Source organism: Geotrypetes seraphini, chromosome 8 (genome assembly GCF_902459505.1).
Source record: "Geotrypetes seraphini chromosome 8, aGeoSer1.1, whole genome shotgun sequence".
Classification (NCBI taxonomy): Eukaryota; Metazoa; Chordata; class Amphibia; order Gymnophiona; family Dermophiidae; genus Geotrypetes; species Geotrypetes seraphini.
In genome coordinates, this window is record NC_047091.1 from 146,528,816 (window position 1) to 146,551,161 (window position 22,346).

At 45.4% G+C, this 22,346-nt stretch overlaps 1 long non-coding RNA gene across 1 annotated transcript in view; it reads right to left on the reverse strand.

Moving 5' to 3' along the window:
- Nucleotides 1-207: 207 nt before the first annotated feature.
- Nucleotides 208-22,346, reverse strand: part of LOC117366232 — a 35,420-nt gene continuing 13,281 nt past the window's right edge. Inside the window, exons 3-4 of the long non-coding RNA XR_004540514.1 lie at nucleotides 5,276-5,438; nucleotides 208-1,455 (exon numbers count right to left, since the gene is read on the reverse strand). This is a non-coding gene — a long non-coding RNA (uncharacterized LOC117366232). The remainder of the gene's footprint in view (nucleotides 1,456-5,275; nucleotides 5,439-22,346) is intronic.

The following is a 22,346-nucleotide window of genomic DNA, read 5'->3' on the forward strand; positions in this document are numbered from 1 at the left end:
CCTATTTTTGGAACAATTCAGAAGAAAGGCAACATACCTATTGCAATCACCATATTTGCCCATTCACAATGTGCATATGTAACAATGGACAGACAGAAGACCTAAGGTCCAGGTTTCAGCACTATCCATGGACCAAAAGCTCGGAAAGTTCCCTCCAAGGGAATAAAAAATAATATGAAGTAGGGGGAAATTTTATTTAAAATTTGATACAAGCGCTTAATAAAAAAATTTCTAAGTGGTGTACATATTTTAAAATAGCGGAGACAAAATTGTTTAAAATACTAACTAAGACAAACGCAGACATAGAAAAATATGACATAATGGAAGAAGGTAGAACTACAATTTTGAAGGAGAAAAAGTAACAATGAGGGTTAAAATAGATTGTGGAAAACAAGTGCTGCAAATCATATTAAAATAGATAAAGACCCTGGTTCAAGGTTTAGTTTTCGAAAGCATCCTTAGATAAAACGATTAATCTGATATAGTCAACCCCCCCCCCCACCCTTGGTTTTTTTCATTGACCTCACCTGTGATGAATACATCCATGGATAACCTTGTCTCAGAGAAATTTCTTTATCTTTGACCCACTTAAGGCCTTCAAACTCAAACAATTACATCACAAATATGGCAACTATTTTGATTTTTACACTTCTATAACCCCAGCAGGCGCATATTTATCCTCTCTTTGATTGTTTGTTCTCTGTAACTTGCTTCTCTTAAGAGACATAGGAAAGCTCTCTTACACGTGCTGAATTTTTCCATATTGTTCGCCCTACCCTGAGCAGATTACGTGCCAATGTGTGAACCTCTGAAATTTAGAGGTAGCAGTGTGAACTGTTCCCATCTGGTTTAGAAGAAGACAGTCTCCTTTCCAGATGGTGTTAAGGTTTTCGGCTGATTGCTCTCTTTTGTACTCAAATGCGAAACTCAGTTGGCCTAATGATGGAACCCTATAAACTGAACATCTGGATGAGACTGAGGTGGCTTGAGACTGTTAAGCTCCACATGTAAGAGTTCAATAAATCCTTGGTGGAGTTGCTCTCATACCAGAATTAATTTCCAGGTTCTGCTGTAAAGCGCCGCTACTCAGGAGGTGGCATTTTTATATAACGGTGCCTTGACCTGTGACCATCTCTCTTGTTCAATGCTAAAAGCAAGCATTTCTCAGACCGAGAATCATTACACACATTGTAGCTAATACACTGCATTACATTCCTAAGTTTAGAAATGACCTTTTTTTTTTTAGAACCCCAGGTGGCTTAAAATAATCAAGATCTCTGAAGTGATAAAACCAAGCAACTGTCTATGGTAAACCATGATGACCTCTTAAGTAATTGGAAAGGATTTATAACGTCTCCAGTCCTTGCTAGTCTTGCTAGAATTGAAGATCTTGCAAATCTGTATTCTAGAAGATGGCTTCCAATATCTATTTTCCACAGGTAAAGATGAAAACAACTAATATAAAAGAGAGATGAACAGACATATTGGCATATATTAATTGTATTCCTGTTGTATGTTTTCCTGGAAAATAGAGTTAAAATGATTCAACTTTATGGTTGAAGTAATCACCAAATAGCAGACAATAAACACAATGGCAAATAGAAGGCATTCTTAGTACTGTATCCTGAAGTGCTTTTGATTTGTTCATCCTTTTATTGAATGCTTTAATTGCAACTTGATAAAATTTTGTTATATTTTATGCAATGTGCCTATAGAATGCAGATCAAAAGCAAAACATTAAACCTACAAGTAGAGTAATACCATTGCTTATTTATTTATTTATTTGGTTTTATCTCTCGTCCTCCCAGAAGAATGGATTACAAGTTTACATACATAATAAAGCGTATGTATACGAAGTGACAGCATGGTAAAAACATAGCTAACAAATCATGGTACAACATAATATGACAAAGCATGGCATGGTGAGACATAGCATGGTGAGCATAGTACGAGTGCATGACTAACCTAGTATGACATGACATGGCAAAATAGTAAGGCAAGCGTAGCATGACAAAACAGCATGGTAGGCATGGAACGGCAGTGAAGTGACACAGGAGAAATTGCCTTCTCACACCGGAGAAGCACAAAGCACAGCGAAGGCAACCTCTTGAGTTCTAAAGTATTGCTTCCAATAGAGACTCAACATGTACCGGTACATATTTTGGCCTACACTGCCTGCGTTAGGAGTCTTAACAATTGTATGGAACTTATTAAGCAGCCCTCTATTACCTCGAAGCGCAGATGGGGTCGCTACAGAGGTATAATAGAGGATAGTTTCTAGAGGGTGGGAGGGATCTTGATTGGGCAGACTTGTTGAGCCGCCGGCCCTTTTCTGCCGTCATATTCTATGTCTATGTCTATTAGTGAATATTAGAAATAAATAAAGAACACATGTTGTTGTCTCCTCTGTGAAATCACATCTGAGTCAAAATAGGTGAGCATAGCATGGCAAACAGTATTACAAGCATGGTTAACTAGTATGACATGACATGGCACAATAGTACAGCAAAACATAGAGTGATAGACATATACTAATACCTTTACAGTTGGGGGGGTGTACAAGTTATTAGTAGCTTCCTCCCTTTTGGAGTAGCTTTCTTATGTCCTGAAGTAACTGTGTGTGGATGATTTGAGTCGCCAACCAATGGAGATGGTTTTAGAAATCAAAAAGGATGACAGAATTCAGTAAGGAAATGCATTGGTTTGAAAATTACATTGGAAATGTCGACAACTTTTTCCATGTCATTTCTAAGCTAAAATGAAAGGAAAACTCCCAAAATTTTGTTATTGCTTTCTCTGTACTTCCATGTGGCCCAACAGGGATGTGCTTAGCAAGACAACTGCATAAAATATTTTGGAAGAGATATGCAGTATAACTTCTGTTGCACTAATTTTATAAGGCTGTACTTCAACAACACACATGACAGAAGAGCGGGACTTGGGTGGGATTGTATGTGATGATCTTAAGGTGGCCAAACAGGTTGAAAAGGTGATGGCGAAAGCTAGAAGGATGCTATGGTGCATAGGAAGAGTTATGGCCAGTATGAAAAAGGAGGTATTGATGCCCCTGTATAAGACTTTGTTGAGACCTCATTTAGAATATTGTGTACGATTCTGGAGGCCGCACCTTCAAAAAAATATAAAAAGGATGCAGTCGGTCCAGAGGAAGGCTACTAAAATGGTGCATGGTCTTCGTCATAAGGCGAATAGGAATAGACATAAAGATCTCAATATGTATACTTTGGAAGAAAGATGGGAAAGAAGAGATATGATTTGAGATGTTTAAATAAAGGACTAGAAAGCACAATGCTACTAGCCAGCGGTGAGATTACCAGAGAGAGACACTTTTGTTACATTTGTTTGGCCCTGTGTGAGACAAATATTTTTGTGTGTGAAGTTTTTTATGCCAATGACAAGCAAATAGGCAGCTTGAAATCAGTGTTAATTGCTGCTGTAACATAATAATTTGAAGCTTTTTATCCACAGTTAGTAACAAATGTGTCTCTGTGGTAATCCCACCATTGGCTAGTAACATTGTGCTTTCTAGTCCTTTATTGAATTTTGTTATTATTTACGATATTTTTTTGTGAGACGTTTAGATACCTATGTGGTGTAACTGCGTATAAATCAAGCCTCTTTCATTTGAAAGGAAGCTCTGGAATGAGAGGGCATAGGATGAAGTTAAGAAGTGACAGGCTCAGGAGTAATCTAAGGAAATACTTTTTTTTTTTTTCATAAAAGATGGTAGATATGTGGAACAGTCTCTTGGAAGAGGTGGTGGAGACAGAGACTGTGTATGAATTCATGAAAGCTTGGGATAGGCACGTGGGATCTCTTATAGAGAGGAAGGGATAATGGTTACTGAGGATGGGCAGACTGGATAGACCATTTGGCCTTTATCTGCCATCATGTTTTTATGTTTCTATGTGTTTTCCTGGTATTACTTCATAGAAAGATCCAATGGCGTAGCAAGGGGTGGGGACAGACTGCCCAAGGCGCCATCTTGGCAGGGGCACTGGCACTGGCACCTCTCCTCCTTTCCGCCTACCCACCTCTTCCCTGTTAGTGCTAATTAGCACCTAATTTGTTAATTAACTTAAATGCCTAACTGTAGGTATTTTATAACCTGCAAATTTTGCATGCTAAGCATAAAACTGTGTAATAGATTATAGAACAGGTGTGGGCAATCACAGTCCTTGAGGGCCACATCCCAATTAGGGTGTTAAGGTTTCTGCAATGAATATGCATGAGATTGCTTTGCATATACTGCTTCCATTGTTTGCAAACAGATCTTATGCATTCATTTTGCAGTTTCCGGTTCTTACTGCATCTGGGTAGGTAGGCCTACAAGCATGACACCAGTTGAAGAAGCCTAAGAGAACAAATCTTATGCATATCCATGTGGAAATCAAACCCCCCAACAAGGTTGCAGCTTTCAAGGACTGTGGTTGGACACCTCTGTTATAGAATGTAACTTCCAAAAATATGGATGTAGGAAAAGAAAGATTGGGGGTCAACATGTAGGTTGTGAGAGATGTCAATGATGCCATTTCACGATTGAGGGGAGGTCGTGGGAAGTCCCAGGGAGAGACATATCTTTGGAATCTTTGAGTGACACTGACTGTAACACCAATGATGTTATATACACGATTATTTGTCCGTGCGATTTAATATACGTGGGATGCACTTCAAGGCCAATACAGGTTAGATTGACCGAACACAAATCTCGGATTTTGAATAAGGTCGAAAAATCCCCTTTGGTTGAACACTGGTCAGTTCATAATCACAGAGTTGAGGACATGAGATGGCGTGTCATCGAAAAGGTTGTGAGGAGGGATGGTGGGAAAGATTTAATCAAGTTGAATGAACGTGAGCAGAGAAACATCTTTTTTCTTAATACAGTTGAACCTTACGGACTTAATTGTGAGTTGGAGTGGGCTTCATTGTTTTGATAGATTCTGACCAATAGGGCTTCATTGTTTTGACTGATTCTGACCAATAGGGCCTAGGGGGAGGAGTTATTGGTTTCAATGGGAGGACACTATATAAACGCCGGTGTACATGCTGACGCCATCTTGCTCTTTTGCAAAAATAGGCAGAGTCGGATGACACAGGCGACCTGGTAAGATATTTGATTTTAAGATTGGGTAGCAATTATTTATAAGTTTGGGTCATGTTCCCAGGGTTCAGCTGGCATAAAATAAGTACACTGAATCTAAGTACTTCTTACTATCACTTAAATAAACTATTTAATAAATTATTTATTTAAACATACCCAAAAGCATTCATAAACGAATGAACTAGCCAGTGATGATTGCACCACGTAATTTCTTCCCGCAGTAACAAGGTACTATAGCAGTGGAGTGGGGGGGCTGAGGCTTTTTCATTTATCCACTTATGAGTTTTGGAGGTTAAGTTACTTATCCAGTAAACATTTTCTAAACAATACAAAAAAGACATCAGATTATACAGCTTATCATTAACAAGTTCCCCCCCCCCGCCCATTTACCCCTTCCAAATGCAACCCATTTTAAAAAGAATCCTTGCTTTAATTGGAAGCCATTGCGAAACCTGATATTTCAAGAAGTAGAATATCTGCCACTGTAATTAAGGATATTATGGACCAAAAGCAAAAAATGAACTGTGGGGCTGTTGTAGGTATTCGTAGTGCACTTCCTTTACAAATGCAGCCCCGACCGTCATACTCTTTGTACCTCAATACACTTCTCCCTCCGTATTCTCTCATGCTCTCATGACTACCCTAACACCACCACCAGCAACACCTCGAATCCGGACAGTATTATATCTATTCGTCTAAACAACAGAATCCGGACAATATTATCTCTATTCGTCTAAACAACCTATCACAACCTATCACTATCTACTATCTGCTTCCAATTTATCCTGGAAAAGTCCAGAATAACAATTGTAACTTAACGCATTCTTGATTACATGTACTGCAATGCTACTGGAAATGTCCAGTCTTCTAACTTGTAATCCGCTTAGAACCGCAAGGCACAAGCGGAATAGAAATCACTAATGTAATGTAATGTAATGTAATGTATTCACGGTTTCAGCAATCACGGTTTCGATTATTCACGGTTTTTAGCTTGCTGGCTCCTCCCCCCAAATTACATCAGCTTGTGTAGAGAAATCGCTGATTCCAAGCGTTTACAGAGAAAATCGCTGATTCCCAGCACTTTCTTCACCGTGTTTTGCCTCTCCTTCAGGAACAGGCAAGGTCTCCCACCATGTTATTTACGGTTTCACCATATTCACGATGGGGTTTTTTTTCAATTCAAAAATTTTATTGGTTTTGTGATAAAGCAAAAAGCATACAACAAGATCGAAAGATGCATAATACAAATGTAATGATTATACATATTATAACACAATTATTTCACGATGGTTTTTAATAGAAAACAGCGAATAATATATGAAAAAGTTATTTGCGGTTTTTCTGTATTTGCGGTTCTGTTACTCCCCTACCACAGCGAATCTGGAGGGAGAAGTGTAAACTGTTATGAAAACAAAGAGACCATAAATAGATTTTGCCTTTCTTTCTCTAATGTCTATGAAGCAACAGATCATATAATAATAATAATAATTTATTTTCTTATATACCGCCCTACCAATAGTTCTAGGCGGTTCACAACAGGAAAAAAACTGAGACATTTCAGCACATGATACAATTTCAAAACGCGCTAACTGCGTACATCAATCTAATGTTACACAGTAAAAATGATTACAACATTATTAGAAGTTTAAAACATACTTTAAGAACCATAAAACCTCATTAGACATATCAAAATCAGCATTCTTGTTTGTCAAATAAATAGATTTGTAATGTTTTCCTGAATGTGAGGTAAGAATAAGATTGAGCGATCATCGGACTTAACCAGGAGTTCATCTTCCCGGCCTGATACTCCAAAGTCCTGTCTAAAAAAGTCTTATAACGACAGGCCCTTGGGGTAGGGAAGATAAATCCACCTGAATTTCTAGTACCTTTTGTTGAATAAGAAAGTTTCAAATAGAAGTCAGATATGAGGGCAGTAATCTGAAAAGCGCCTTATAACAGATGCACCCAAACTTGAAAAACACTCTAGCCCAGTGGTCTCAAACTCAAACCCTTTGCAGGGCCACTTTTTGGATTTGTAGGTACTTGGAGGGCCGCAGAAAAAATAGTTTATGTCTTATTAAAGAAATGACAATTTTGCATGAGGTAAAACTCTTCATAGTTTATAAATCTTTCCTTTTGGCCAAGTCTCCAATAATAATATTGTCATTTATAGCTAAAGAGACATATGATCAAGAAACTTTTATTTTACTTTTGTGATTATAATAAACATACCAAGGGCCTCAAAATAGTACCTGGCGAGCCGCATGTCGCCCCCGGGCCGCGAGTTTGAGACCACTGCTCTAGCCCCAAAAGGCAGCCAATGCAGTTTGGTATAAAAAGGACTAACGTGATCATATTTTTTTTTTTGTTTCTGATTCATGATACTGTATCTTCAAAGGCATCTTTGAGGATGTGCTACACAGGCTGAATGGTAAGGTTTTTTTTCAGTGTTAAACTAGATTCAACACTTACTCTGATCCCCTAAATCCAAGGGACCTTCAAGAGCTGCTTTTATCATTTGCGACAACTACGCAGCCTCTCTCCTTACACTGGGAAGGCAAATCTTGTCTCAGTTGTGCATACCCTGATAACATTAAGACTGGATTATTGTCATACACGCTACACTGGCCTGACCACAAAGGGTCTGCACCAGCTCCAATTGATTCAGAATTCGGCAACAAGATTATCTTACTTGTTTGAAAAATTTATAACTTTACAGAATTTTTTTTAATCTTGTATGATATATATGACCATGATTCTTATTTATTGTACTCTTTCATATTTAGAACTGCTTGAGATAAATTAATTAATTTTAATTCTGATTTTGAATTAATTGTAATTTATATTTCTCAGAGAAGCCATTTGGCTATTACTGTAAATCGCTTTATATCCAGCTTTCTTCTTATTGTAAACCGCCTCAAACTGATGGTTTGGCGGTATATAAAAATAAACTATTATTATTATATCATTTTTGCAGAAATGTTACTGGCTACCAGGACAATACATACTGTCAAGTTCAAGTTTCAAGTTTTATAAAAAAATTGATTCATTCGCTTATCACAATTTTACTGAGTTACTAAAACCAAATACCAATTATTAAAAATCAAAAGGACATATTTACAGGGTGCGATATTAAACAGACAAACTGGAACTGAAGAAAAAGGGGGGTAGAAATATAATCTTTATAGGAAAGGGAACATATAAGATAAACACAAATTGTTAAGAGTCTGGATAACAGCAGGGAGAATATAGTGAAGGAATGTTTCTAATTGGCACATTATAAGGTGAAGGCGTCCTTGAAAAGGAGACTTTTTAGGTTGCTCTTAAATCTAAGTTTTGTTCCTCCATGTATTTCTGATCTTCAAGGCCCCCACAGGAAATGGCCTAGAATACTTGAACAAAAGGATCTCCCTCTACACACCTTCAAGGTCGCTAAGGTCCTCCCCAAGGTGGATCCCTAACCACACCCTCTCCGAAGGACATCACATGATGTTTCTCTGCTGAGTCTAGCTGGGTAAGGAGGGGTTTTGCAACATCTAATCCTCGATACCCCTCCAGGGGGGCTTCTGCTTCTAAACCGGAACTGTGCCTTGCAAAAGGTAGGCTAAGCCCTGCCCCTGACATCACCAGCCTCAGAAACCACCCCTACAATAATGCGAAGGAGCATGTGGGCCTCTCCTGCCAGTAGGCCCTAGCCAAAGTGCCTTTTGTGTGGACCATAATGGGCTGTATGGTTTTAAATAGGATTACCATATGGCTCCATAAAAAGGAGGATGGATTAAAACATCCGGATTATATTTCCATTGCTTTCTGCCCTGAAGACACTGCTTCATTTGCTACACTGTGTCATGGAGGCTACCTCTTCTCCCATACACCTCACCCAGCCGGCCACAGGGGTGGTGTTGCGCTGTTACTATCACCCTCCACCTCAATCTCGCTGCTCTCCCTCCTTTAAAGTCCACTCCTTCTGTCTATTTGCTCATCTTCCTCTCTGAATAGCTCATTTACTGACCCCCTGATAAGTCCCTTTTTTCCTTCCTCACTGACTTTGACTCCTGGCTCTCTTTCTTTCTCAAACCCTCATCTCCTTCCCTCATCTTTGGTGACTTCAGCCTTCATGTTGACAACCCCAACGACTCCATCACTTTCAGGTTTCTCACTCTAACATCTTCATTCAATCTCCAGCTATGCTCCACCACCCTTATGCACCAGGATGGCCACAGGCTTGACCTTGTCTTCTCCTCCAACTGCTCTACCACCTCAACTGCACCTCAACTCTTCCCTACTTTGACCATCATCTTATAACATTCACAATCCATCACCCTCCCTCCCAGACCAGGACAATCACTACCAATACATTTAGGAACATTCAGGCTATTGATCCTGGCACCCTCTCCACCACTGTCTCATCCCTCCCTTCAACTACTATACTATACAGTACTCCCCTGAAATTTGCAGGGGTTCCGTTCTAGGAACCCCTGCGAATTTTGAAAAACTGTAAGTGTGGGGTTTTTTGCCTGTCAGAAGGCAGGGGAGACAGGAGAGGGCAGCTAATGCACCGGCGGGTGAAGAAAAATTACTTGCGGTCTGCTCCGGCTGCCTCTTCCTTTAGTAAAGTCGGGCTACACCAATCAGGAGCTGCTTTGACAGGCAGATCCTGATTGGTGTAGCCCGACTTTACTACAGGAAGAGGTGGTCGGAGCAGACCGCGAATGAATGAGTCCGCAATTCGCAAACTGCGAATTTGCGGGGGAACACTGTACAAGTCTTTCAGTGAAGATGTCTTCTCCTAGAACACCGTTCTCTCCTCTGTTCTAGACACCCTCGCTCCTCCTATTGAGGCAGTTTCTTAGGGTCAAAGAAATTACTACTAACCCCATTTAAAGACACAACATATCTACAGGAAATTTTAAAGAAAAAATTAGCTCCTAGGGTAGGAATGCTAGGTTTTAGCGCCAAGAAGTCCTTCCTCTTTTTCTGAGTGTCTCTGAAAAGATTATCAGGAAAATGTGCATTTTAGAACCCTAAACCTTTGCATTATTATGGTAGAAATGCAAATGTATGCTGGCTTTTATAAGACTGCAGTAGAAGTTTCTACTGTGGGTCGGTGAGGTAAATGCCAAACCCCAGGCCTGGATGACCTCCAATATACACTACTTGCGCTCCTGTGCCCAGTCTTTGGCTCAAATGAGTGTCGGAGCATTTTCCTCGGTGGCCTGCGGTAGAAAACTCTACCGCAGCTTTGTAAAAGTTAGAAAGGAAAAGATTCCGTACAAATGTAAGGAAGTTCTTCTTCACCCAGAGAGTGGTAGAAATCTGGAATGCTCTTCCGGAGGCTGTTATAGGGGAAAGCACCCTTCAGGGTTTCAAGACAAGGTTGGATAAGTTCCTACTGGAACAGAACATACTCAAGTAAGGCTAGAATTAAATAGGGCACTGGTCTTAGACCTAAGGGCTGCCGCATGAGCGGACTGCTGGGTACGATGGACCACTGGTCTGACCAAGCAGCGGCACATCTTATGTTCTCATGTAATGCATTATTTCTGTCAGGTTCTAGAGCAAAAGTCACAAGGATTGTGGTGCGCTCCATTACCACCTCTAGAGAATTTTCCAAAAAGTAAGATCTAAACTTGTCTTGTGTTATGGGAGGCATGACCTCAGATGTAATTCCCAATATTGCTTAAAGTTAATTCTTCCCCATTAAGAAAGATATAAAGAAAGATTTGGGGAGCTTAAGAAACCTCAAATTGTTCATTCTAGTCTGGTTATCCAAATATAGCAGTTGACAACCTGTGATGTTTCTATTTTTGATGTTCGCCATGAAGAGACTATGGTATTCCTTTACTACCTCCCACCCACCCCCACCGACTTTGGGAGCAATTTCTTCATCAAGTATTTTGTATGCATCTTGTATGCCCATTGCACCATCCTTTAGTTTAACATAGTGGGTTTAGGGTTTATTCAAGATCTTTCTGTGCAGTTAGGCCCTCTTTTACTAAGGTGCGCTAACCAATTAGCACCTGCTAATCGAATTAGCGCCCACTAAATGCTAATGCGTTAGTGTTTAGCGTGCGCTAATCGGTTAGCGCACCTTAGTAAAAGAAGGGGTTAGCAGCGGCGTACCTAGGGGGGGGGGGGGGGGGGCGGGCCGCCCCGGGTACCAGCCCTGAGGGGGTGTTCCCGGCCTTGCCGCTCAGTCCCCCCCCACGCCCGAAGGACCGCTCGCCCCACTGACCTTCCAGCACACCTATGAAGCAGCCCGCAGCAGGATCAAGACGTCAGCAATCCCTCAGCTGCTTGGGCGCTGCTTCCTGCGCCGCGGTCCCGTCCCTCCTCTGACGTCAGAGGAGGGGGCGGGACCGCGGCGCAGGAAGCAGCGCCCAAGCAGCTGAGGGATTGCTGACGTCTTGATCCTGCTGCGGGCTGCTTCATAGGTGTGCTGGAAGGTCAGTGGGGCGAGCGGTCCTTCGGGCGTGGGGGGGGGCAGTAGCTTAAGGTAGCCCGGCGCAGGAAGCAGCTCCTAAGCAGCGCAAAGATAGCTGACGTCGCGATCTTGCTGCGGCTGCTTCATAGGTAGTGCGGGGAGGCCAGGGGGGCGAATGGTCCTTCGGGGTGGGTCGGGGCATCAGGCCTTCAGGGTGGGGCGGGCGGGCAGGCAGACTTTCAGGGGGAGGGGGGTGACAGGCAGGCAGGCAGGCCTTCAAGGGGGGGTGCAGGTCTTCGGGGGGGGGTGCAGACCTTCAAGGGGGGACAGGCCTTCAGGGGGGGTGCATGCCTTCAGGGGGGGTGCCGACCTTCAAGGGGGTGCAGGCCTTCAAGGGGGGGACAGGCAGGCAGGCCTTCAAGTGGGGGGACAGGCCTTCGGGGGGGTGCAGGCCTTCGGGGGGGGTGCAGACCTTCAAGGGGGTGCAGGCCTTCAAGGGGGGGACAGGCAGGCAGGCCTTCAAGGGGGGGACAGGCCTACAAGGGGGTGGGACAGGCCTTCAAGGGGGTGCAGGCCTTTGGGGGGGTGCCATCCTTCAAGGGGGGGTGCAGGCCTTCAAGGGGGGGGACAGGCCTTCAAGGGGGGACAAGCAGGCAGGCCTTCAAGGGGGGGACAGGCCTACAAGGGGGTGGGACAGGCCTTCAAGGGGGTGCAGGCCTTTGGGGGGGACAGGCAGGCAGGCCTTCAAGTGGGGGGACAGGCCTTCGGGGGGGTGCAGGCCTTCGGGTGTGGGGTACAATCCTTCGGGGAGGGTGCAGGCCTTCAGGGGTGGGGTTTAGGCGTTCAGAGGGGGACAGACCTTCGGGTGGGAGGTAAAGTCCTTCGGGGGGTGCAGGTCTTCAGGGGTGGGGTGTAGCCCTTCTGAGGGGGGACAGACCTTCGGGGGAGGGGGGTCCTGGTGTAAAAGTACACAGAGGGAGAGAGGGAAGGGGGGGTTCAAAGATACGTGCATATGCCAGACTTTGGGGGTTAGAAATAATGGGTCTAAAAACAGAGGAGTGGGAGAGAGATGGTGCATAATGGGATTTAGGGAGGGAAGGAACAGAAAGGGAGAGAACTTGGAAACAGGGGATGGTGTGGAGGGGGGATAGAGATACTGGATAGGAGGATAGTTGGGAACAGAAAGGGAGAGATGGTGGATCCTGGGGTGGTGGGGAGTTGAGAAAAGGTGAATCTGTGGATGGAGACAAAAAAAAGGAAAGATGCCAGATCTCCGGGAGAGGGAAGGGAAACGGAAGGGGAGAACAGAGATGGCAGACGGATGGTTAGCACGGAGAAAGGAGACCCTGGCAAGCAAGACAACAAGAGCCTGGGACCAACAAGATTTGAATATTGATCAGAGAACAAAAGGTAGAAAAAATAATTTTATTTTCTGTTTTGTGATTACAATATGTTAGATTTGAAAAGTGTACATGAGACAGCTTGAAATGGGAACTTTTCTATTTTTGTGAATGGCAAGGCTGAGTTCAGTTAAAATATATGCTTTATAAGAAAATATAATAATGTGTTTTATAAAGTTTATAAGCATTGCTGGCATACTCGGTGAGGTGTTCCTAGTGTTGGTGGTGGTGGTAGCATGTCAGTGTGTTGAGAGGAAGAGGTAGTCTGGGAAATTCTGCTGAGCAAACTCTGGGCCCATTTCCACCCCCAGTTAGTCCACTCCACTCAACTGGTTCACACACTGAGTGGGTCTTTGGGTGTTATTTCTGGGTAGTTGTTTTAGAATCTCTTCCAGTGGTTTGTCAGTATCTCCTTCTGGTCCAAGGAAGGAAACTTTGTCAACCTTAGCATTGACCTTCAGAATATGTTTGTAACAGCGCTGCTTGTGTGGCATTAGGCTATGTAGTGATCGAAAGAAAAAAACAGACCTTTGCACATTTTTGCACTATATGGTGGGTGTATGAGGAGATTCATTTCCTGCACAGTTAAGTCCATGTGAAGTTACCTTGTGCTGTATTTGACATCTAGCAAGGTCTCTGTTTGGAAGGAAAGATCTAAGCTTAAAAATGAAGTGGCCAGAAGTTATGTTAAAAGTAGATAGCGTAGCTGGTTTTAAGAAAGGTTTGGACAAATTCCTGGAGGAAAAGTCCATTGTCTGTTATTAAGACATGGGGGAAGCGTCTGCTTGCCCTGGATTGGTGCACTCAGCAGCAACAATTTTTTCTACTGAATAATAGTCTAGGTACAATGAAAGTAAATAGCAAAAATGTTTGAGTAGATAATTAAGGAAATCTTTTTCATATTGCTTGCTTATGGACTGGGAAAAAAGACTGTTCAAGCAAATGTCTCCAGAACTGCTTTAATGGAAAAATGTGATTTTTTTTTTTTAAGTACTTTGTGAAATTTATTGTTGTTGTGAAATTTATTGTTATACTTTGTTTAAACTTAAAAAGCGGTGTCATTAACAGTGAATCTAATCGAAAACAGGGTGAATCGAATCGAATGAAATATTTTTCTCTGAATCGGGCAGCACTATTGGCTACCATGAGAATGGGCTACTGGGCATGATGGACCATTGGTGTGACCCAGTTAGGCTATTCTTATGTTATGTTCTCATCTGTAGGGGCCTTTGTTTTCACTTCTTATTTTAATGTATTTTTTTCCTGGGAACTTATCAGTGTTTTTTTATAATGGGAACAAAAATGGAAGAGAATTAATGTGTGTGGAATGGGGGGGTAACTAATTTCTTCAGCTAAATAATTCAATCCACTTCAAACAGACATAGGAGAACTCACGCACCATTCACACACCCTCCAACCAAAAACGTCAAAAGAAAAAAACTGTTCGACAACCTCCTAGCCATTCGAGCTGCAACACTTGACCCCCAACTCTACAACCTATTGACCTCGACCACAAACTACAAAACCTTAAAAAAAGAAATAAAAACCCTTCTATTAAAAAAACACATAAAACCAAACTAACATAATCAGAACTGTCCCAAGCATCACCTGCAACTACTCCATATGTACTTCTGATGTCATGACAATTCCGACATAATTTATGTTATGTTATGTTTGGAATAATGGTTACATAAATGAGGTTCAATAAAAGAAAATTTTCACTGCCTGTTTCTTTTTTTTTTTTTTTTGGTGCCGTTTCTATTCTGACCATTTATTCCATTTCATGGTTATTGCAAAAAAAAAAAAAAAATTTTACATGGGGGGGGGGGGGTGTCAAAAAATGATGGGCCCCGGGTGCCACATACCCTAGGTACGCCACTGGGGGTTAGTCTTTCTGCATCAGGAGTATGGGAGAATAGAGTAAACTGCTGAATTACAGCAGTTTATAAAAGAGCCCATGAGCTAGTCTTGACGGGCGGCTATAACAATGGGCTGGATGGTCCAAGTTGGTCGCCCAGGCTGAGATGGCTTGCAGGTGTACGGGGGAGGTAGTTGGGTTATGAGAGGGGAGGTCAGAGGTAGATAAGGAGGGACTCCGCTCCCAAGTGGCTTGGAACAGATTGGCTGCAAGAGGGGAAGCAGGGCATGATGGGTGGGGGTTATAGGTTTCATGATTCCGAGGAACAGGGCGCTTCCCTGTCCCTCAGAGGCAACTTTGTAAAGTTTGTACCTGTTGCTTAGGTGTTCCTGCGTTGGTTTTGGGTTTTGGGGATTGTTTATGGGACCGGGCCAGATTTGGTGGAGCTGGGATTACCTGAGGGTTTAGCCTGTGCGCGGGACAGTAGGAGGTGCTGGTGCATCGGGTAGGCCTCATGGTCCGGGGAGCTGGCTTGCTCGTCGTGCGCGGAGGGTAGCGGCTTCCATTGCGCTGTTATGCGGGGCCTCTGCTGGGCTGAAGGGAACGGGGGTGGTAACATTGCGCGTTTCGCCGGCGGTTGATTAGGCTGCGCGGCAGAAGGGAGGCGCTGTGGAGGTGAGGAATCGCCATGTGAAAGGGGCCCTTCAGCAGCTTCAATAACAAATTAATTAATAATATTACCAAAAGCTGGCTGAGTGCTCTGGCTATGAGCGGCTCTTTCCGTGCAGGTTCTTCACTCAGCTCTCGAGCAGGTTATCGGGCGGTTGAGCTGGGCAGGAATCTGGGGGAGCCTTATCCCAAATTCTATTCTTATATATTATTGGTATTTCTCTACCACTTATGGCCTAGGTGGTGTGCATTCAGGTATTCAAGTGTTTTTCCCTATCCTGGCAGGCTCAAACTCTGTCTGATGTACCTGGGGCATTGGGGGATTCAGTGACTTGCTCTGTCTTGGTGGTTAATGGGGCGACTCTTGGGTCAGTGGCAGAGCTCCTGCCTCTTCAGCCCAAGATGGTGGGATTGCAGCTCAGTGCTGCACCTTGGGCCCCTGGGCATATCACTTCCTATAACTCCTTCCATGCTCTGAAGGCCGTGGGTTCTTATCCCAAGTGTGCTCAGATGCTCCCGGCCATTTTCCTCTCTCATTGGAGGGGGGGGGGGGTCGTGCACGGGCTTTCTATCTTGAAGACCGTCGGCGCATGGGACTGGGATGGCTGTCTCGGACGGGAGAAGGTGGGTCCTGGGTCGTACTGCCCCTCCTATACCTGATTCCTCTAATGCACAAGGGGTGGTTGGCCACTGTAAGTGGGAGGTGGCTTTGACGGGCCATCGGGGCTTTCTTTATGGGGGTATATGATGTCTTGGACTTCTGGCGGCCTCCTGTTGGTGGCCACACAGCCTTTTGCGGGGCCTAACTCGGGACTTTCCAGACCCTGGGTTCAGACTGCGGCCTTGCAGGGATATCGCAGTGCGTTGGAACATACAGGTAACCTGGTGGAGCTAAGGTAGTCTGGTTGGGAATGGCCCCCAGCGGTGGGTCGTCGCAGCTAGGTGGGGACACTACCTTCATGGTGGTCCTTGGCAATGAGGGCTGCAAGGGGGGCTTGGGGTTTGCTGGGGGTTGTGGGTATTGCTCGGGGAGCCGGATCCTTGGGAGTTTGGGCAGTCATTGAGGATGTTCCCTGGAGGGGGCAGGATACTCCGGAACGGGAGGCGTTTATTGCAGGACACTATTGGGGAGAGCCTTGTAGCGGGTGACCCGAGTTCCCACAGTGCAGGGATGGTTGCTTGGGAGTAATAGGTGGGAAATGTGGGTGTCTTATTATGGCCGGCTATTGGGGCAAGCCTCGTAGCGGGTGCCTCATGTTCCCACTGTGTGGGTATGGTGCTATGAGACCTCGGTGGAAGACACAGTAGGTGTGGCTAGTGGTACGGCTCTGTCCAACAGGGCGGCCTACCCCCCCTGGCTGTTTCTGCACATAGAAGGGGGGATTCCCCGGGGTGGTTTTGCTGGAGACCTTCACAGGCTGGCTTCCCTGGAGCACGCTTGCTGCCTCTGTGTTGTCTGGGATATGGGAGATGGATTGGGCTCAACAGGGACGGAGGGTATGGCAGGTGGCGTAGGGCAGGGCTGTGGGTGCTTGCAGTCTGGGTCTGCTACAGGGGTCCCGGCAGTCCACTGCTTGCTTGTTGCTGCTGTTTTCTTCTGTTTATTTTCAAGACTGGAGCCGAGTGATGGTCCCAGAGCATTTCAGTGCCGGAGGCTATCAGTGAGTCCGACCGACCAAGTGATGGATGCAGATGGGAGACAGGGTGGTTGCTGCAGAGGGCACCATTTCCTCTGCAGTCCAGGTCTGGAGGGGGCAAGGTGGCTGCTGTCATGGCGCCGCGGGTCAATGTCATGCCCTTTGCCAGTAGAGCGCGGAACTAGGGGCTGTTCTGCGGCTGTGAAATGTGGCTTTGGGGCAAGACCGTTAGGTTCTGCTGGTTTTCTCGGATCGGACCAGGCTGTGTGGGATGTATGCTAGTGGCTGGAGCAGGCTGTGTGGCTATTGTCAGAGTGCTACCGGTCAGCGGGACCTCCCCCCCCCCCCCTGTTTGATGGTATGCCACAGAACTGGGGCTGTTGTGCGGTGGTGATGGGCAGGGTCAGGTGGTCCTGCAGTATCTCGGTGCATTGGGGGAATGGAACCTGGTGGTACTGGGGGGCCTTAGGGTGGCTGGAGCGGACTGCGTGGTTGCTGTCAAGGCACCACCGGTCTGCGGCCTCCCCCTGATTCTATGGCATGCCGCAGAACTGGGGATGTTCTGCGGCAGTGGCTTTGGGCTGGACCAGGTGGTCTGGAAGTATCTTGGTGGTTTTGGGGGGTGAGGGCCTGCGGGAGTCGGGTGCGGGCTGCGTGGCTGCTGTAATGGCTCCACAGGAGGCAGCACCCTTCCCCCCCTTACTGTTGGCTGGCCTGCCGTGGGACTGGAGTAGCTTTACAGCCATGCAGGTGAGTGGCCTCTAGGGTGGGCCTGGATGGCCCTTGTTTCGCTGTGTGGTGTTGCTGAGGGAGGTGTACTAAGGCAGTGTTGTTGAGCTCCTCCGTGGTTCTTGGGAGGGGGAGCATTACTGGGATTCGTGGCTCCTGCTCTGTATGTTGTTCCTGCTGGATGGCACGGTGGTTTATGACGTAGCGGGAGCTGCTGGGTGGTAGTGGGTCGTTTGGGGTGCGGCTGCAGTTGGTCCCTGCATTGCTGTGGCGGTCATGGCTTGCCAGTTGGCTTGGTTGTCCCCGGGCAGGGCCTCTGTATTCAGGTCGAGGTGTCCCCTTGCTGCTGGGTGTGGGATGCTGTCATTCGCAGTAGCACTCATTGACGGGGGGGGGGGGGGTCCCTTGCAGGGTAGGGCTGGTCGTGGGCCGTTCTTTTCGTCCTCTGCATTCCGATCGCTGAGTGTGGCTTGGGGCGCTTCTGTGTCGCAGTGGGTTCATCCATGTTCCTGGGTGGCTGCTGCCCTCACCCCTCTAATTAGATAGCTGTTAGTATTGATTGTTGCGTTCCTTTTCTTTGGTGCAGTGGGTGGTTAGGCATTTTTCCAGCCGGAGAGAGTTCTCGTGGCAGGTAGAGCTGTGAGGGTCATCAGGATGTTTATGGTGGGCTCATCAGGTGATGAGCGGGGGGGGGGGGGGGCGGCAGAGAGCCATGCCCAGGTTCTGGTGTCTCTGGTTAAAGGGACATGTTGGGACATGCCACCACCCCCCCCCCCCCCAGACCTTTGCTGTCATGGTAGGGTTAGGGGCCAACTATTATAGGTCATGGTTTAATGTGTAGCTTGCGCGCTTCCCGGGGTTTGAGGCTGAGTGGGAGAGCCTTGAGGGTAGGTGGTGTGGTGTGTTGTTTACAACCGTTGCAGTGGGCTGTTCTGGCTGCGTGGTTTCCTGAAGCGGTAGCTCTTCCAAGTCTGTGGTTTAGTTGCGCCACAGGTCTGTGGACAATGCTCGGAGTGCTGGGCTGGCCACTTACATATAGACAGTGGTTGCTTAGGGTCTTCTTGTGCTGCCTTTGGTCAATCGGTGTTTGTTCTGTGCCCCGGGAGTTCTGGAGACTCAGGGGTCCTGTGGTTGAGGTCTGGGCAAGGAACTGTCCACGGGTTAATACTGGCTAGTGTTGGGGGCGTGGGTGTGAGGAGTCCCACTGATGGTGGTTCACAGAGCACCTAGGGTGGGATGATTAGCTGCTAGGTAGGTAGACGGGATCGGTTAATATCCTTGGGATCCCGTGGGTCACAGCTTTGGGTTTTTTTTTTTTTGGGGGGGGGGCTGTAAATTACAGGCCTGTGGCGGTAACCCGAGCTACAAGGTTTTGGTTCAACGAATGATGAGCGGTATTTGGGCAGTTGAGTGGAGATGCTGCGGGTCAGGTGACCCTGAAAGGGGGGCATGGAGGTCCATGCCTACGCCCTCATAAGCTCATCAGGGGATAAGCGGTTAAGGGGAAGCGAGCTCAAGTGAGCGAATATGCCTTGAGGCACGTGGCATGGAATAGAGGTATGGAAGTCCATCATACCACCCCCTAGGCTCTTGCTGATATGGCAGGGTCTGGGGAATAAAATTTTGAGTTTTTGTCAAATTGCAATGTTTGTAGCACGGGTGGTGAAGCAATTGTTCATTGCTTTTTGGTTGTACCAATAGACAAAGCTGCGGCCTGATTATTACCATCAATAAAGTGTCTGTGGTTTACTTATCGTTGACATTATTGCAGAGGATATATGTGCTGGATAAGCAAGTGCTGCGAGGGGCTTTGTAATTATGGGGGTTGGGTAAGGGGTTAGTCGGGTGAGATGAGACGTCAACTTGACCATTCCAGATCCATATGTTATGCATCAGCCTGAGAGTGCAACAATTTAATTCCTAAACAGAGCAACAAAGAAGTCACTTTACTACTGTGTGCTAATGGATTTGTGTGTGCTAAGTGCTAAGAACCCCATGGGTATAAAATGGGTTTCTTAGCATTTAGCAGGTGCTAATTGTTAGCTCATATTAGTATAAAGGACTCCAAAGAGTTATGTTGAAAATACAGATAGATGGGTGGGGGGAGGGAATGTTTTTTGTTTACTAAAATTACTTAATTATAATATTATAATTCCATAGTATGTCTTCATCTATTAATTATGGGGGGGGGGGGGAATGATTGTTTTATGCATTAATTGTGTATTTAAAGTGTCTTATTTGCAGTGTTTATGTTTAAATTAATTGTTTGGCACTGTTAAAGTTTGAAAATTAATAAAGATTTAAAAAATTAAATAACTTCTGCAATGTCTAGATCCAAGCTACTGGAAGCAACCATAAGAGCCTGCAACAGAGACTTGGCTGGAAACATTGTAGGATAAAAATGAGCAAATATTTGTAATAAACTGGGGAAAGTAGTTGAAATTATGATCCCCAGTTTGACAGAGCAGCGGCACATGGAAAAAGAGTTTCATCTCAAAATCCCTCCCACTACTGTCCGACGCTTTGCAACTTGATTCACGCACAATTTAAAATTCACTACTGAGGAATTATGAGAGGCTGCAGCCAAGATTTACTTTTAGATGAACAATTTTGACTGACTATCCCCCACGATGCCACATTTGAAAGCATTTCTGCCTGATACTCAGTCTGGCAAATTTTCATTCTATGCAAATAGCCATCATTATGCAAATTAGAACATGCTTATTGCAGAGCAAGTTTACAATGGATGCTTGTTTTTATCATGATAGATTATCCCTCCCCCCCCTCAGAGCCTCCTGGGTATAGCATTTTCTTTGCCCATCTCACTGCTTGCCACTCGGTTTCAAACTGAGAGCTTAATTAACTAAAACTTGTCCCCCTCAATTATGAGTCTTAGTAATTCACACTCTAAATCTCAAGTCTGTGTGGCAGCAGAGAACTTTTAACGAAACTACTTACTCAGTGAAGCTCCCCTGCAGCATTTCAAACAGCAGAATTTCATAGCTCTGAAGTGGAGTAGAAGCGGGTTTCTCAGTATTTTCTATACAGTAAAACCTTGGATTGCGAGTAACTTGGTGCGCGAGTGTGTTGCAAGACGAGTAAAGCGTTTTATAAAATTTTAACTTGATCAACGAGCGTTGTCTTGCAATACGAGCACTTCGACACGCGCCACGAACAAGTACGCACAGCATACGTGCGTCGCATCGTTGAGTGGAGCTGAACGCAGCATAAGCATCGCAACTGAGCGCAATATAAGCGTGATGCACGCACGCACAACATATGCGCTGAGCGCAGCTGAACGCAGCACAAGCATCGCAACTGAGCGCAATATAAGTGTGACGCAAGCACGCACAACATATGCGCATCGCATCGCTGAGCGCAGCTGAACGCAGCACAAGCATCGCAACTGAGCGCAATATAAGTGTGACGCAAGCACGCACAACATATGCGTGTTGCATCGCTGAGCGTAGCTGAACGCAGCACAAGCATCATAACTGAGCGCAATATAAGCGTGACGCAAGCACGCACAACATATGCATGTCGCATCGCTGAGCGCAGCTGAACGCAGCACAAGCATCGCAACTGAGTGCAATATAAGCGTGACGCAAGCACGCACAACATATGCGCGTCGCATCGCTGAGCGCAGCTGAACGCAGCACAAGCATCGCAACTGAGCGCAATATAAGCGTGACGCAAGCACGCACAACATATGTGCGTCGCATCGCTGAGCGCAGCTGAACGCAGCACAAGCATCGCAACTAAGCGCAATATAAGCGTGACGCAAGCACGCACAACATATGCGCATCGCATCGCTGAGCGCAGCTGAACGCAGCACAAGCATCGCAACTGAGCGCAATATAAGCGTGACGCAAGCACGCACAACATATGCGCGTCGCATCGCTGAGCGCAGCTGAACGTAGCACAAGCATTGCAACTGAGCACAATATAAGCGTGAAACAAGCATGCACAACAGTACAATATTTTGTATTAAAGTTTTTGGGCTGTGGAACGAATCGTCCGAGTTTCCATTATTTCCTTTGGGGATATACGAGTGCTTTGGATTATAAGTATGCTTCCGGAATGAAATATGCTCGCAAACCAAGGTTTTACTGTATTTATCTGGCAATACTCTCCCCCCCCACCTCCTCTTTTTATGAAGCTGCGAGGTAAGTGCTCATAGGAATTCTATGAACGTCGGAGCATTTACCACGCCGGCTCATGCTAAGAAAACTCTAGCGCAGCTTGATAAAAGGTGCCCTCTATTTCCAAACTGCGTTATCATTTTGGTACAAAGGTCTTTGGTTGACTGGGCTTATGTTTGGTCATAACCATTGCTGGCCATACACCGATGGAGTTAAAGGACTACTCGAAAATAAGCAATGCTACTCTGCATTTCATCACTGCAGAGCAAGAAATAATTATTTATTACAAGATTAAATGAATTAAAAGAGTTGCTAAAAGAGGGTTTGATATTCAAACTTTGGGACAGAAGAGCCTCCCGCTTGTTTAA